At 49.5% G+C, this 14,384-nt stretch overlaps 1 protein-coding gene across 1 annotated transcript in view; it reads left to right on the top strand.

The window, feature by feature from the left end:
* The first annotated feature begins 11,060 nt into the window (after positions 1 to 11,060).
* Syne3 (spectrin repeat containing nuclear envelope family member 3) overlaps positions 11,061 to 14,384 on the top strand; it is an 83,340-nt gene continuing 80,016 nt past the window's right edge. Inside the window, exon 1 of the mRNA XM_032908332.1 lies at positions 11,061 to 11,128. The gene's annotated coding sequence lies outside the window, so the exon portion shown is untranslated. The remainder of the gene's footprint in view (positions 11,129 to 14,384) is intronic.

The raw sequence follows: 14,384 nt of genomic DNA, 5'->3' as shown, positions 1-14,384 counted from the left end.
AATACTGTAGGGAACTGATGACTTTTTGGGGTTTCGCTAACAAGCATGGATGAAGGGTTATTTATAGGACTGTGAGCGACCCCAAACACCCACAACACTGGAAAGTCTCACCCAAGCACGGATGACAGTTTCCGAATACGTAGAGTCATGCCCACCCCACGCCACGCCACGCCCCCTTCAATTACCCTTCCACATTGTATATATACTCTGGTCTCCCAAGAGTTACACGTGCCTGGCAGGGAGGTATAAGAAGGAGCAGCTGGGGGTTGGGGATTTAGCTCAGTGGTAGAGCGCTTGCCTAGCAAGCGCAAGGCCCTGGGTTCAGTCCCCAGCTCCAAAAAAAGAACAAAAAAAAAAAAAAAAAAAAAAAAAAAAAAAAAAAAAAGGAGCAGCTAGAATCGCGAGGGTCTTTTTGATTACTCTTCCCCGCCCCTCTCCTTCCACAAGAAAACATCACCCTCCCTGCCTGAAAACTGCTGCAGGTGGTCACAGCTGCTTTAATGAAGGCAGTAAAGGCTGTTGTGCTGTGAGGACAGCACCCTACAAGTCACTCTCAGCCCTCACGTGAACCTATCTCACATTTGTAAGCCCTGCCACCAGAGTGCCTGCCTGTTTGTCCATGGATGCACGGGGTACCACAAAGCCTGCCTGGGCTCTTTTGGTCTGACTAGGATGCCAAGGCCACGCCCCCGGGAGCAGGGGCTGGGCTCCAGGGTCTCCCTCAACGTCCTGGGCACCCTGCCTATCACACAGCTTCTAATATTATCACAGGTTCAGAAAACAAAGAGAAACACTCTAGTGACTTTGAAAATAATTGTCTCCAGGGAGCAAATACCAAAACTCTGTTTTCCCCACCTAGTAGAGACCCTTCCTCGCTGGCATCCTTCCCGGGTTGGTTTCTGTTTCAAGGTTCTGAGTCAGGATTCAGCTTATAGCAGGAAGGAACATTCGGGCAGAACTTCAAATTCATGGCACACGGTCTGCATGATCCTCCAGAGAGCTGTCGTTGGGAAAACACAATGAGCTGGTGGTCCCTTTCCTGGGTGTGGGAGCCTTGGGAGATAAGATATCTGGCCCTGCCCAGCCCACTAGAGGTGTGTGAGGCCCAGAGGAGATCCCAGTCAGGAGGCTTTGATCCTGGAAGCTTTTTTGCTCTGCCAATCACCCCAGGGCTGGAAACATTGATATTATGAAGTCTGCATGTTGATTTCAAAAGAAAAAGAAACAAGCAGACAGGTCAGGTCTGCAGTATGCGGCTGTTTAAATATGAATGATGAGACAGGGCGGGTGGGCGACCTTCAGCGCGGTGAACGCACATTTCATGTTTAGTCACCAAGGACAAAGCTGATCAGGGACGAGACTTTCCTGGTACGTAGCAGTTCCGAGAAAACAAAACCACATTCATTATGCGCAGCGGGCTCAGAGGCCCTGCATGCTCCGTGCTATCAGCCCGAAGCTCTGTTTTCTTGTTGCACAGGCAGATAATAAAACAGGACTTCGGTGTGCGCATGCGCAGTTGAGGTAGCAAGCCTAGCGCGAGCTCTCCGCCCCAGAGCGGTCAAGTAATTTCTCTGTGTAACCAGAAAGAGAGTCCTGTTTCTCCGCAGCTTATTCTATCTTATCAATAAGCGTGACCCAGAACAAACTTTAACATTTTGGGCAAAAAAGAGCACCGTGTGGAAATACCTCCTAAGAAACAGATTGGAATTTACTCATGACCCAGAAAATGGTCCTTTGCTATGGCGACCACACAGAATTAGAGTGACTAAGGTTGGTAAAGACGCCTGCTACACAAAGCCTAGCGACTGGAGTTCAAAACCCACATAAAAGTGGAAGGGGGTTCCAGCTGAGCTGACTCCAAAAAGTTCCTCTGATCACTCTTGCGCAACTCCTGCCCTATACACACACCGTGAAGACAAAAATAAAATAAAATAAAATAAAATAAAATAAAATAAAATAAAATTTAGAGCTGGAGAGATGCCTCAGCCCTTAAAAACACTTGTTGCTCTTGCAGAAGACCCAGGTTTGGACCCTAACATCCACATAGCCTCCTTTAATTCCCTGTTACAGTTTCAAAGGATCCAACACCCTCTTCCGACCTCTGTGGGTACCAGGCTCACAAGTGGTCCAGACATAATGCAAAGGAAACACCCATACACATAAAAGAAATTATTTTTCTTTAAAAAGTTAGAGTGCTTGGGGTGGAGAGATGGCTCAGCGGTTAAGAGCACTGACTGCCCTTCTAGAGGTCCTGAGTTCAAATCCCAGCAACCACATGGTGGCTCACAACCATCTGTAATGAAATCTGATGCCCTCTTCTGGTGTGTCTGAAGACAGCTACAGTGTACTTATGTATAATAAATAAATAAATCTTTAAAAAAAATAAAAAAAAATAAAAAGTTAGAGTGCTTAATCACGTGGGAGGCAGAGGCAGGCAGATCTCTGAGTTCGAGGCCTGCCTGGTCTAGAGATTGAGTTCCAGGACTACACAGAGAAACCCTGTCTGGAAAAACAAAACCTGACAGAACAGCAAGCAAACAAGAGTATGGACTGAGGAGGCAGCTCAGTAGGCAAAGTGCTTGCTGCACAGGTGTGAGAATGTGAATTCAGACCCTCAGCCACTGTGTAAAAAATGCCAGTCACCCTGTGCACTTAAAACCCAATGCCAGGAAGCCAGATCTCAGGGCTTGCTAGCCAGTTACTCCCGCAGGAAGAGATTTAGGGTAGAGGAATCTTCCTTCCCTGTTGCAGCAAATAAAATAAGGTGAAGAAAAGATTGAGGAAGGCATCCTTACGTTGACCTCTGGCTCACACATGCACAGACACACACACATACACACATACATACATACATACATACATTCATACATACATAGACACATATACACACACATATACACATACATACACACACATACACAAAGACATACATACACAGACACACATATATACACATACATACACAAAACACACACATATACACACATACACACATGCACACATACATGCACACATGTGTACATACAGACACACATACACACATACATATACACACATATACACAGACACACACATGCACACACATATACACACATACATATACATACATATACGCATGCATACATACACACACACACACACACACACACACACACACACACACACACACACACACGGTAAGGTGAGAGAATGAGGGGAAGGGCCCCAGAGTAGAATTGCCATTGTCTGTCTGGTTGGGCACGTGATAGCTGGGGGACAGTGGACAAGGGGTTACATTCTCTTTTCCCTTATTTGAAAAGTGAGATGACAGTCAAGGCTTCCAGAAGAGCGGTGGTACAGGCAAAGGATCAGAGTACTGCTTGCCTCGTGGTAAGCCCTTAGGAAATGCAAGGTATCTTTAGCATTCTCCATCATCCAGGATGAGTCCACAACCCACAATCTCCGGAGGGCCTTCCCTCACACACCCAGGCCTTCTGCTTCTGTCTCTAGGTTCCTCCAGGAAGTCCACGCCGCAGCCCAGACTGGCATTTGTTGTTAATTCAGTATCCCACGTGCCTCTGTGTTGCTACCCCCACACGCTCTGCAGGAACATGTCATTTATTTTTATTGGATTTCCACAACTCCGAGTTCAGCCCAGAGCAGTTACTGGTACGCAAACATCCCCTAGTTAGTGCACTGGAGGGATAAACAATTAGGAAGAACAGAGTTGGGTGGGGCTGCCTATGGGGACTATACCAAACAACCGAAGATGGGACGGCGCATGCGCAGAGTGCTTAGGCCGGCTTCACAAGAGAGCACTGAGCCCGAAGCAACCAATGTCCCTCCGTAAGGTGATTAAACCAGCATTCATCCATACCTTGGGCCAGGACTCAGCAGGAAGAATATGTTAACTACCTGCTCACACCGAAGAGTGGGAAGAGCCAATCCTAAAAGGTTCCATTCTGTATGAGTCTGAGACATGGTTTCATTATGTAGCCCAGGCTGGCCTTGAGCTCCAAACCCTCCCACCCTATCCTCTGGAGTGCAGGAGTTGCAGACTTGAGCCTCTGTACCCAAAGACCTGAGGTAGAGAAAGGAGAATGGTTTGGTTGACGGTTCCAGCTTTTTAAAAGGAGCAGATGGGGCAGGCTGGCAGCTTGCCGTGACAGAATGTTTTTTCTTAATGGTTGCTGTGTTAGTGTCCTCCCTGTGATACCCTATCATTCATTGTTCTGCAAGATGCTGGCAGCAAGGGAACTGGGCAGGGAGAGATACTGTGCAAGGTCTTGTAGCTATACGTAAGTTTACAATTATCTTAAAGTAAAACACGTAGTTAAACACATTTGAAGTAAGCCAGTGGGAGCAGAGAGCGTACCACCGGATGCTCACTAGGAGATGCACCGGAAGCTCCTTCCAGAAGGCTTTCAGTGTTCAGAATTAAAGTTTATCAACCATATATTAGCATGTTTTATTTCCTCGGAACTTAGCAGTAACAATGTCTAGTGAATGGTGGTGGTGGTGGTGGTGGTGGTGGTGTGTGTGTGTGTGTGTGTGTGTGTGTGTGTGTGTGTGTGTAAGAAGATCAAGATACTTTTAATTTTCTAATTTTAAGTGTAAAGGGGTTCCCACATATGTATGTCTATGCACCATATGTATTCTTGGTGCCCAGGGAAGGCAAAAGAGAGCATCCGAGCCCCTGGAATTGGAGTTAGAGGTGGTTATGAGCCACCATGTGGGTGCTAGGAATAGGACCCAGGCCCTTTGGAAAAACAGTCAGTGTTCTTGACTGATGTGCCACCTCTCCAGTCCTGAGATTTCCCACAATTCCTTAAGTTGGAGAGGTAAGCAAGGAATGGTCTTTTCCACTTGCCTCTTGTCACAGAATGGAAAACTCACAAGGGACCAGCAAGAGGTTGGAGCCAGGAGTTGGAGTGGGGGTGAGTGTGTGGAGCAGAACAAAGTGTAAACATATATAATAGAATGTAATTATATAATATATGAATAGAGTGAGCAAGGAGTGTTACAATGAGACCCATCTTTGTATACTAATGAAACATCTTATTTTATTTTATTTTATTTTGATACAGATAGACCTCACTGTGTAGCCGAGGATGACCTTGAATTTCTCATTCTCCAGCTCCCAACTTCCACATGCTAGGACCCAGGCATGTGTCACTGTACCTGTTTTATGCAGTACTGGGCACCTAGTCAGGGCATCACGAATGCTTGGCAGATGCGCTAACTGAACTGCATGTTGTACAGTTAATGTTAAAAACGTTCTAGTTTGCTTCTGTTGCTGTGTGTGCTGGCTGGTTTTGAGTGTCAACTTGACACAAGCTGGAGTTAACACAGAGAAAGGAGCCTACGTTGAGGAAATTCCTCCATGAGACCCAGCTATAAGGCATTTTCTCAACTAGTGATCAAGGGGGGAGGACCCAGCCCATTGTGGGTGGTGCCATCCCTGGGCTGGTGGTCCTGGGTTCTTTAAGAGAGCAAGCTGAGCAAGCCAGGGGAAGCAAGCCAGTAAGTAACATCCCTCCATGGCCTCTGCATCAGCTCCTACTTCCTGCCCTGCTTGAGTTCCAGTCCTGACTTCCTTTGGTGATGAACAGCAGTGTGGAAGTGTGAGCTGAATAAACCCTTTCCTCCCCAACTTGCTTCTTGGTCATGATGTTTGTGCAGGACTAAGACACTGTGATAAACACCAGGACCAAGAACACCTAGGACAGGAAAGGGTTTACTTGGCTAGTATTTCCAGGTCAGGGTCCATCACTGAGAAAAGTTGGGGCAGGAGCTCAAGGAGGAGCAGAGGCAGGAACCTCTGAGGAACGCTGTCCCCTGGTTCCCGCTCAGTCAGCTTTCATAATACTGCCAAGGACCACCTGCCCAAGAGTGTTACCTCCCAAAGTGCCGTCATCAAGAAGATGCTCCAGACCAATCCGATGGAGGGAATCTCCTTCGAAATTCCCTTACATTCTTCTGGATTGTGTCAAGGTGATGGCTGATGCTAAAAGAAAAGTCTATTTTTTTTTTAAGCGATGACCCCACCACTTGGGAGACTGAGACAGATGGGTCGCCACAAATTCCCAATAAGGTTGGGTTGCACAAGGATAGCTAAGGCTACAGAGTAGCAAGATTCTGTCAGAAAAACCACCCATGTAACTGACCAACCAGGCAAGCAAACCTATGAACATTTTTAAAAGCCCAAAGCCGGAAGTAACATGGCAGAAACAAGGCTAGAACCCAATCAGACCCTCCAGAATCCAGCCCTGTGTAACCTCATACTGTATTCTCACGTTCTAAAATCAAGGCGAAGGGGAGGGACATGGTTCAGTTGGTGGAGTGGTCGCCTAGCATTCAGGAGGTTCTAGGCTTGGTCCCCACCAATGCGGAATAAATACAAGACTATAAAGTAAAAAAACAAAAAAAACAAAACCAAAACCAAAACACACACACACACACACACACACACACACACACACACACACACACACACACAGAGAGAGAGAGAGAGAGAGAGAGAGAGAGAGAGAGAGAGAGAGAGAGAAGAGAGAGAGAGAGCAATGAAAGCAGGGTAAATCAATGTTACTCTAATCCCATGGAATGCTGAACGGAAAGGTAGCTGTGAGAGCCTGCTTCTCTCAGGGAAGGCAATTTACCCAAAGAATTGAACCTGCCAGGGCAGTGGGGTTCCTGCAGGATCCCAATGGGGATCTATAAAGTAACGGTTGGAAAACTCTAAAGACAGAAACAAAACTATTTTTTTAAAACCTGCGGAAAGCAGAATAGGGATGGAGAACCAGCTCTCCGGGGCACCCCAGAAATGGATACCCCAGAACTGGACAGATGCCCCAGTGAGATCTTTATGTAAGTGTTGCAGCCAACAGCTATTCTATAACCCATCACTGAAAGAGAAGCCAGACAAGAGACAGGAGATGGGACTCTGCGTTTGCAGGAGAGCACCGACACTCCTGGGATTTCTGGATTTCTTTCCTCCCCTCTTTCCTCGGTTTACCCATTCATACAAAAGGCAGTATAAGCGAGCAACGCCAGGCCCTCCCTACTTTCCCCCTTAATCTCCCGTGGAGGCTGAACACATAAACAAACAGGAAATCACACACCTACAGAACGTAGGAGCTGCCCCGGAGGCTGGCTAAGCAGCTGCCAGTGTGTAGCAGACCAAGAACTCCCAGTGCTCATTGAGCGGGATCCCGCTTCCCTGTGAGTGCTGGTAGAGACACATGCACGCCCAGAGGAAGGGGTGGGAGCAGTGGGAACTTCACTTTTTCGGAGACATTTTTGCCTTGCACAAACAGCCCCACAGTGAGTGAGTCAGAATTTCCGAAAGGCATAATTTTAGTGCCCCTTCTTGCGGTTGCCTCTCCAGGCTGCCTCTGAAACGGAGGCCTCCTCGGGCGGGGTTTCCTGTGCTCAATTCCAGAGATGACAACGGGGCTCTCCCCAAGCCTTTTGCCAGAACTTTCTTTCCAGATACGTTTTTAACTTTGTAGCAGCAGTTAATGCCCTCCAAGCTGCAAATCCCCCCCTCCCCTACCCCCACACGCTTGCAGGGCTTCCTCGGGGTTTCTTCCAAATACGTGGGCTGCTTCCAATTAAAAAAGGATCATTGAAGAAAATCAAGGCTCTAGACTGGCTAAGTGTTAATGGCGTTTGCCGCCAAGCCTTATGACCTGAGTTCGATTCCCCAGGATCCACATGGCAAAAGAAACATACCGACTTCTCTAAGTTGTCCTCTGATCACTGCGGCACTGGACAACTCCTTCAGTTAAATAAAAAAATGTAATTTAAAAAAATATTTATTTTATTTTATTTTACTTTTACTGGAGCTGAGGCTAGAAACCAGGACCTTGTGCATGCTTGGCAATGCTCTACCACTGAGCTGAGGTCCCAAGACTGAAACTATTTTTAAAAAGTAAATAAATAAGCAAGCTGTGGTGTGGGAGTGGCCAGCCCAGCGTGTTCCACCCAGAACCGTGATACCAATACGTACTTAGACATAGGTAAGTCCTGGTTTTGATGGATGTACCTATCAGCCTTAGAAAAAGCAAAGACAGTGTTGTGACAAGCATCAAGTCGGGCTGCAGAGACCGCTCAGCAGTTAAGAGCACTGACTGCTCTTCCAGAGGTCCTGAGTTCAATTCCCAGCAATCACATGGTGGCTCACAACCATCTGTAATGGGATCTGATGCTCTCTTCTGGTGTGTCTGAAGACAGTGACAGTGTACTCATATAAATAGCAAATAAATATTTTTTTTAAAAAAGCATCAAGTCGGGGTTGGGAATTTAGCTCAGTGGTAGAGCGCTTGCCTAGCAAGTGCAAGGCCCTGGGTTTGGTCCCCAGCTCTGAAAAAAGAAAAAAAAAAAAAGCATCAAGTCAAAGATAATAACAGTCAACATTGTGTATGTGTGTGTGTGTGTTCGCGTGTGTGTGCGCGTGTGCGCAGGTGTGTGTTGGTGGTGTGTCCATGCATGTTTCCATGTAGAGGCAAGAGGTCATCATCTTTTAAGTTCACCACTCTATCCCACCTTGTTTGTTTGAGACAAGATCTCTCACTGAAACTTGGAGCTTGATTCAGCTGGTCTGGCTGGATGGAGAGCCCCTGCAGTCCAATCCCCTGCCTCCACTGCCTTACAGATGTGTGCGCGGAGGTGTTGGGCTTTTATGGCACCATTGGTGATGCGCACTCAGGTCTTCATGCTTACCCAGCTAGTACTCATCCACTGAGAAGTCTCCCCAGCACTTTAATACCTAATGACATTCTGTGGTTCATAGTTTACCATTTTATATGTTTCTACCTGTGCAACACCATTGCTGTCCCCCTCTACTATTCTAAGAGGTTACCTGCCTCACACAGTTACTACACAATAGGAAGGCAAGGCTTGGAGTTTGGGTTCCTAGTGCTCTGAAAGGCTTAGCCATGGAAAGGACAGCTTATCTCTATAAATCCCTCCCCACATTCCCAGAGACTAGCATATGGCTGGCTCTGGAGATGTTTGATGAAAGACTTGCACAGCCGTATGCCAGAAACCCTAGCCATCATATCAGACTCAGAACCGTAATGCCAAGCAGTCCTCAGGGCACCAGGCATATAACCTTACAAGTGTCTGTTATTAGATTAGACCCTTTTAACAGAAGAGGGAACCAGGGTTGAGTAACCAACTGCTGTCTGCTGCTTGTGGATTGGTTTTTCAAGGTGAGGTTCTCTGGGTAGCCTTGGCTGTCCTGGAAATCCCTCTGTAAACCAGACTGGCCTTGAACTCAGAGATCTGCCAGCCTCTGCCTCCTGAGCGCTGGGATTAAAATGCTTGCAGCTCTTAACTTCTAGCCACACCAGGGCATCGTTCACTGCAGGTATGGGACTTCAGAGGGCCAGTTGCTTGCTCTAGCATTCACAAGGATGGCAGAACCAGCTCTGTTCCAGAACAAAGTGCCTGGGCCCTCAGTGCCCGGCTTTCCCTTTAAGACAAAGCTAATTACACTCTTGTAACTGCTTGGAGGGTGGTAGTAAGGATCAAACAAAGGGATGCAGGTTGAAAGCAAAAGCCTTCTCCAAAGGTGAGAATTATGGTGACTGTTAGTCACTGCTGGCTTGGCTGCTGTAACCCCCTGGGGAATGCAGCAGCTCCTTGCCAGACTCTGGACCAGAGGTGCTAGACCAGGGGAGGCCCTTTGTGTGGATCTTCTCAGAGTAATTATGACTTAATGAATGGGCTCCAACTAAGGCACGGTTGAACCTCTGGCATTCTGCTTCAAACTGGCTCTGTCTGCCTCCAGTATTAAGCTTGAGCTTTACCGAACTCTGCTTCTTCCTCAACCCAGAAAACACACACACACACACACACACATGTACACAGACACACAGATACACTCACACACAAACACATATACACACAGACACACACATACAGACACACACATACACACACACACACACACACACACACACACACACACACACACACACACACACTCCAGAACTATTTCTCTCTGGTTCTGTTTGACAATTTAATCTCCTTAGGACAGTGGCTTATTTATTCTGCCAACTCTGCTAAGAAACCACGGAGGGGGGCATTCCGACTGACCTTGGGCCTGTGTCGAAGACTGTTGTTATCTGTTAAGTGGACCGGCCAAGCCTGGGTCACGAAGACAGACTCTCACATGGTACTAGGTTTTCCAAGTCGTGTTCTCTTTAGAAGCAGGCGCTTCATTCAGAAGACGGAGACTCAATCACGAGGATCTGTTACTGCCTGGAAGAGATAACTCTGGAGCCCTAGGGTGTTTTGTTCCGTTTTGTTTCAGTGAGGTTGAACAAGGTCTGAGAGGAAGGTGGATGAGGGGAGGCTACGTGAAAGTAATCCGGACCTGGCAGGTGGAGTTAGGTTAGCCCTAGGCAGTTACAAGTGCAAAGGCCCAGAGGCAGAGAAGACTTACACATTCTGTTCCGAAGCAAGGTTAAGTGGGTGGAGCCTGAAGCAGGGATTGGCCAATGGTATGGGAGGGTGTTGAGGCAGGTGGGTGAGCGAGGCTAGGAGAGCAGAGAGAGGAGATGGGCATTCTTGGCCTTGGGCTTATTGGGAGGTTCCCACCAGGTATGGGTGGCTAGTGGACTGGAGAGTGGGCAGGGATGGGTAGAGTGCCTCTATCAGGTTGACTGATGGGTGTCATTTCATTCTTGTTTTTGGTATTGTTGCCTGTGTCCCTCGGTATCTCTGTGAGGGCAACACCTGTTATCCTCTGACCCTCTCCTCAAATCTGGACAGGTGGAATAATATCCTCCCCAGGGCCTCCTTCTTCTGGGTGGTCCCCACGACACTCCTGAATGACTAGAGGCAGGTGAAGACCTCGGATCGGATCCGGAGACTGTCTAGATTGGCATGAACACAGTATTCCCGCCCTCCTGAACTTTGGGTTTGAGAATTGTAGCTACGAGGTTCGTCCTCCGCCCTGGTTCCTCATCTGCAGTGTGGCGGGGCTCCGGGCGGGTCCCTAAAGGGGCGGGACAGTCGTGGTGTCCCCCGCCCCGCCCTGACCCGGCCCCGCCCCGCCCCGGAGCCGCCCGGGACGCTGGGTGCAGAAGGGACTCGGCCCAGCCGCCCGAGGCGCCGCGCTCCGTCTGCTCCGGGCAGGGTGAGTAAGGTCAGGGCTGTGGGAGGCAGCGCGGGGACGGAGGGGGTCGCGCCCGGATCCCTAGCGTACCCCTGTCTTGACGCGTCCCCGAGGATCGGCGCCGCGGGAAGTCTGGGGGACCAGAGGAGGCGCGCGGGGGCGGCGGCCAGCGTGACAGCTGCCGGCGGGCGGAGCTTCGTTTCAAATGCAACCGCTCCTCCCGCTGCGAAATCATGGGCACCCTAGAGTCTCGGCCCCAGGACGCCGCAGTGCCTAGGGCTGCACATCCCTGGGACTAGGTGGCTTCTTCGGTTTCCCCTCTTCACCTCTAGAGGCTGGCAGACTTGCCAACTCACAGGTCCCCAGGGCCCGGAATGTCCCATTCTGGGGATTACGAGCTCGCCAGGGAGAGCCTGAGAGCGCGCAGTGAGGAAGGAAAGTCTTATCCAGTGCGCTCCGTTTCCTTCAGTCACCTACCTCGCTGTGTAGTCTTGGGCTAGCTAGAGGCAGAGCCTCGCTGATCCCCATGTAACCACTCTAAAAGGGGAATTCAGATGTTGGTTTCACCTGAAATCAGATCTAGAGTCCACTCCCTGGGTGGGTGTCTCACCCACCAGCCTGGCTTCAAAACTGAGAAGTGGTGAGTTCAGCCCAGGGTTGGTAACATTTAATCTCTTTGGCTCTGGGACGTTTTCCCTGTGTCTTGCAGCCCCGCTTCATCTCTGTAGGGATGGCTTCTTTCTATAATGGATAGCCAGGCTATGCTTGTGGGGGTGACTTTAGTGCCAAAGAGGAGTGCCACACCCCATCCTTCATGGGTGGGAAAAAGCGACTCATCTTCGAGACCAGTGTGTCTCACTGGTCCTGCAGCCCCACTGGACAGCCCCCTTTCATCTACCCAGAGAAGAAGATACAAGCAAAGAAAGGGGGCGTGACTTGCTCAAGCGGCGCAGTCAAGATCCTTGTTGCGCAGGAACTTGGCTCTCTTGAAGGGCTTCTTAGCCTTGCCTCTTGATGGGGGAGTGGGGAGGAGCTAACAGCTCATAAGGGGCAGGAGCTGGGAAGTAGGAAGGTGATCTGTGCCAGCGGGGCTGTTTTGCTGGGTTTCCTGTGAACTGTGCCCCAGAGGGGCAGTCGAGCACACGTGGGCTCGCACATTCCCCAGGCCTGCTGACAGTTACAACTGAGCCAAGCTGCTCCCCGGGAGCCAGAGAGGCCGCTCTGGGGGTGGCTGTGTAGGAATGTACCAGGAGGCCTTATTTCTGGAGTCACGGAGGGAGAGATGAGAACCCACGATCATTTGTCCCCTCAGTCCTGCAAAAGGACCTCAGGGTGTGGCAGAGCTGTTCTGTCTCCAGGGGAACTTTGCATGATTTGAAGTGACTATGGACTCAGCCCTGCCTGGGTAGCCCCCTCTGCCCAGTGATACAGAGACCTGTGGTTGCTCCGGGCTCCCGGTGTCGCCACACTGGAAGGCGTGACTGGGCAGGGAAACACTGTCTCCAAAGGACTGTGGAGTCTGTAAGCCCAGAAGCCTCTGGCCCCCTGTGCCATCTTGCTGTAAGAATAGGGTGGCCAAATCAGGTGGCCACTTTGTCCTCACCTGAGTATGTGGCTTCAGAAAAGGGGCACCCCAGCTCCCCACACCCCTGTATCATGAGACAGTAGATGAGCAGTAGATGAGAGAGATTCACAGACAGTGTTTTGTGTGGCGTAGATCTAGCAGAGACAAGTGATTTTGTGTTTTGGGGTGTGAATGGGGATGTGGGCTTGATCAGGAGACCTGGGATCTTCTCTGTTCTGCCCTTTTTCCTCTCTGCCTTGATCTCCTCAAATCTGCTAAACAGTGCACGCTCTGGGTTACTTCCCTGAGGTCCTCTCAATATTGAAAGCTTGTCCTTGACTCTGGGAAGGAGGGAGATCACAAAAAGCCTGTCGAGGCATTCAGGTATGACTCTGGAGTCTCAGAATTAGTGTGTCCTCTTGCACACTTCCTGTGTCCCCTGGCAGGATGTAAGGATGCCGGCACTAACATCCTACAGGAGGAGACTTATATTACTGTCCACTGGCTGGGTGGCTGGTTCAGGATTTGAACTTCATACCTTTGACTCAGTGCTGTTCATTACCCCACACACCCTGTCCTGGACAATCCGAGGACAATATTGTGTGTTAGTCACTGGGAAAACTGCAGATCAGGCAGGTCCCAGTCATCATCAAATCACCGATGAACAGAAACGGAAACATGGACTGTGACCCTTTCCCACCCCACGTATAACATCCATACATTTTTGGCACCAAGCCAAGACCCAGGAGGCGCAGACAGAAGCAAGGGACATGGTACCTCTCAACCTCAGGATTCTTAGCTTTGGACTTAGTGACCGTGCCTGAGACTGTGCGGCTAGGAAGCAGATGGGGACAGGCCTCCAAACCTGGAGCCCTGGTTTGCTCTTCCCTGATGTGATGCCACTCCCTTCCAGATTGTCTGAGGAAATACATCAGGGTTCCCCAGAGCCTAGAGGGGCAGGGCAGAGCAAAGGCAGCACTTGCCGTCTTGTTCTTGTTTTTTTTGTTTGTTGTTTGTTTGTTTTACTGCCTTCCCAACATCGAGTCTCCTGGAGCCCACTCTGCGTGGCACCAGAACTTCGGAAGCCTAGTATCTCCTAAGTCCATCGGGGAGCAGCAGAGGAGAGTCCAAAGCTCAAACACTAGGCTGATGGTGATCTGAATAGAAGCCATGCACAAAAGAGGTGTGGGGATAGACTACCTTAACTGGAAATCGCATGCCACTGTGGCAAGGGACAGGACTAGCAGCATATTGGCAGTGAGGGTAGAGGCCTCAGATTTGCTAAGCATTTGGCTGTATCCTAACTTGTAGAGCATTTGCAGAGCTTCTAACCCACACATTGTTTTGCTTTTTTAAAGAGAAAGGTGAAGAGAGTTTCTTGCAGATGAGGGTGCCCTTGAATAAATAGGTAGCTGAAGATGACCTTGAACTCCTAATCCTCCTGTCTCTACCTCCCCTGCGGTAGAATTACAGGCATGTGTTACCACGCCTGGTTTATGTGGTGCTGGGGAACCAAAGAGCGGGCCTCCTGCATGCCATGCAAGCACTCCACCAATTCAGCCACAGCCTTAGGCCGAGTTTGTTCTTTTGAGACAGGGTCTCCACAGGTGAACCAAGCAGGCCTTGAACTCACGATCTCCTGCTTCAGCTCAAGACTACTGGGGTTGTAGACATGCCTCGCCGCCGTGTTGGGTAGCAAGGGGATGCTAAGAA

The sequence above is a fragment of the Rattus rattus genome, chromosome 7, assembly GCF_011064425.1.
Source record: "Rattus rattus isolate New Zealand chromosome 7, Rrattus_CSIRO_v1, whole genome shotgun sequence".
NCBI classification, from domain to species: domain Eukaryota; kingdom Metazoa; phylum Chordata; class Mammalia; order Rodentia; family Muridae; genus Rattus; species Rattus rattus.
Note: the sequence above shows the minus strand (reverse complement) of the source record. Positions and strands in the feature narration are given on the sequence as shown.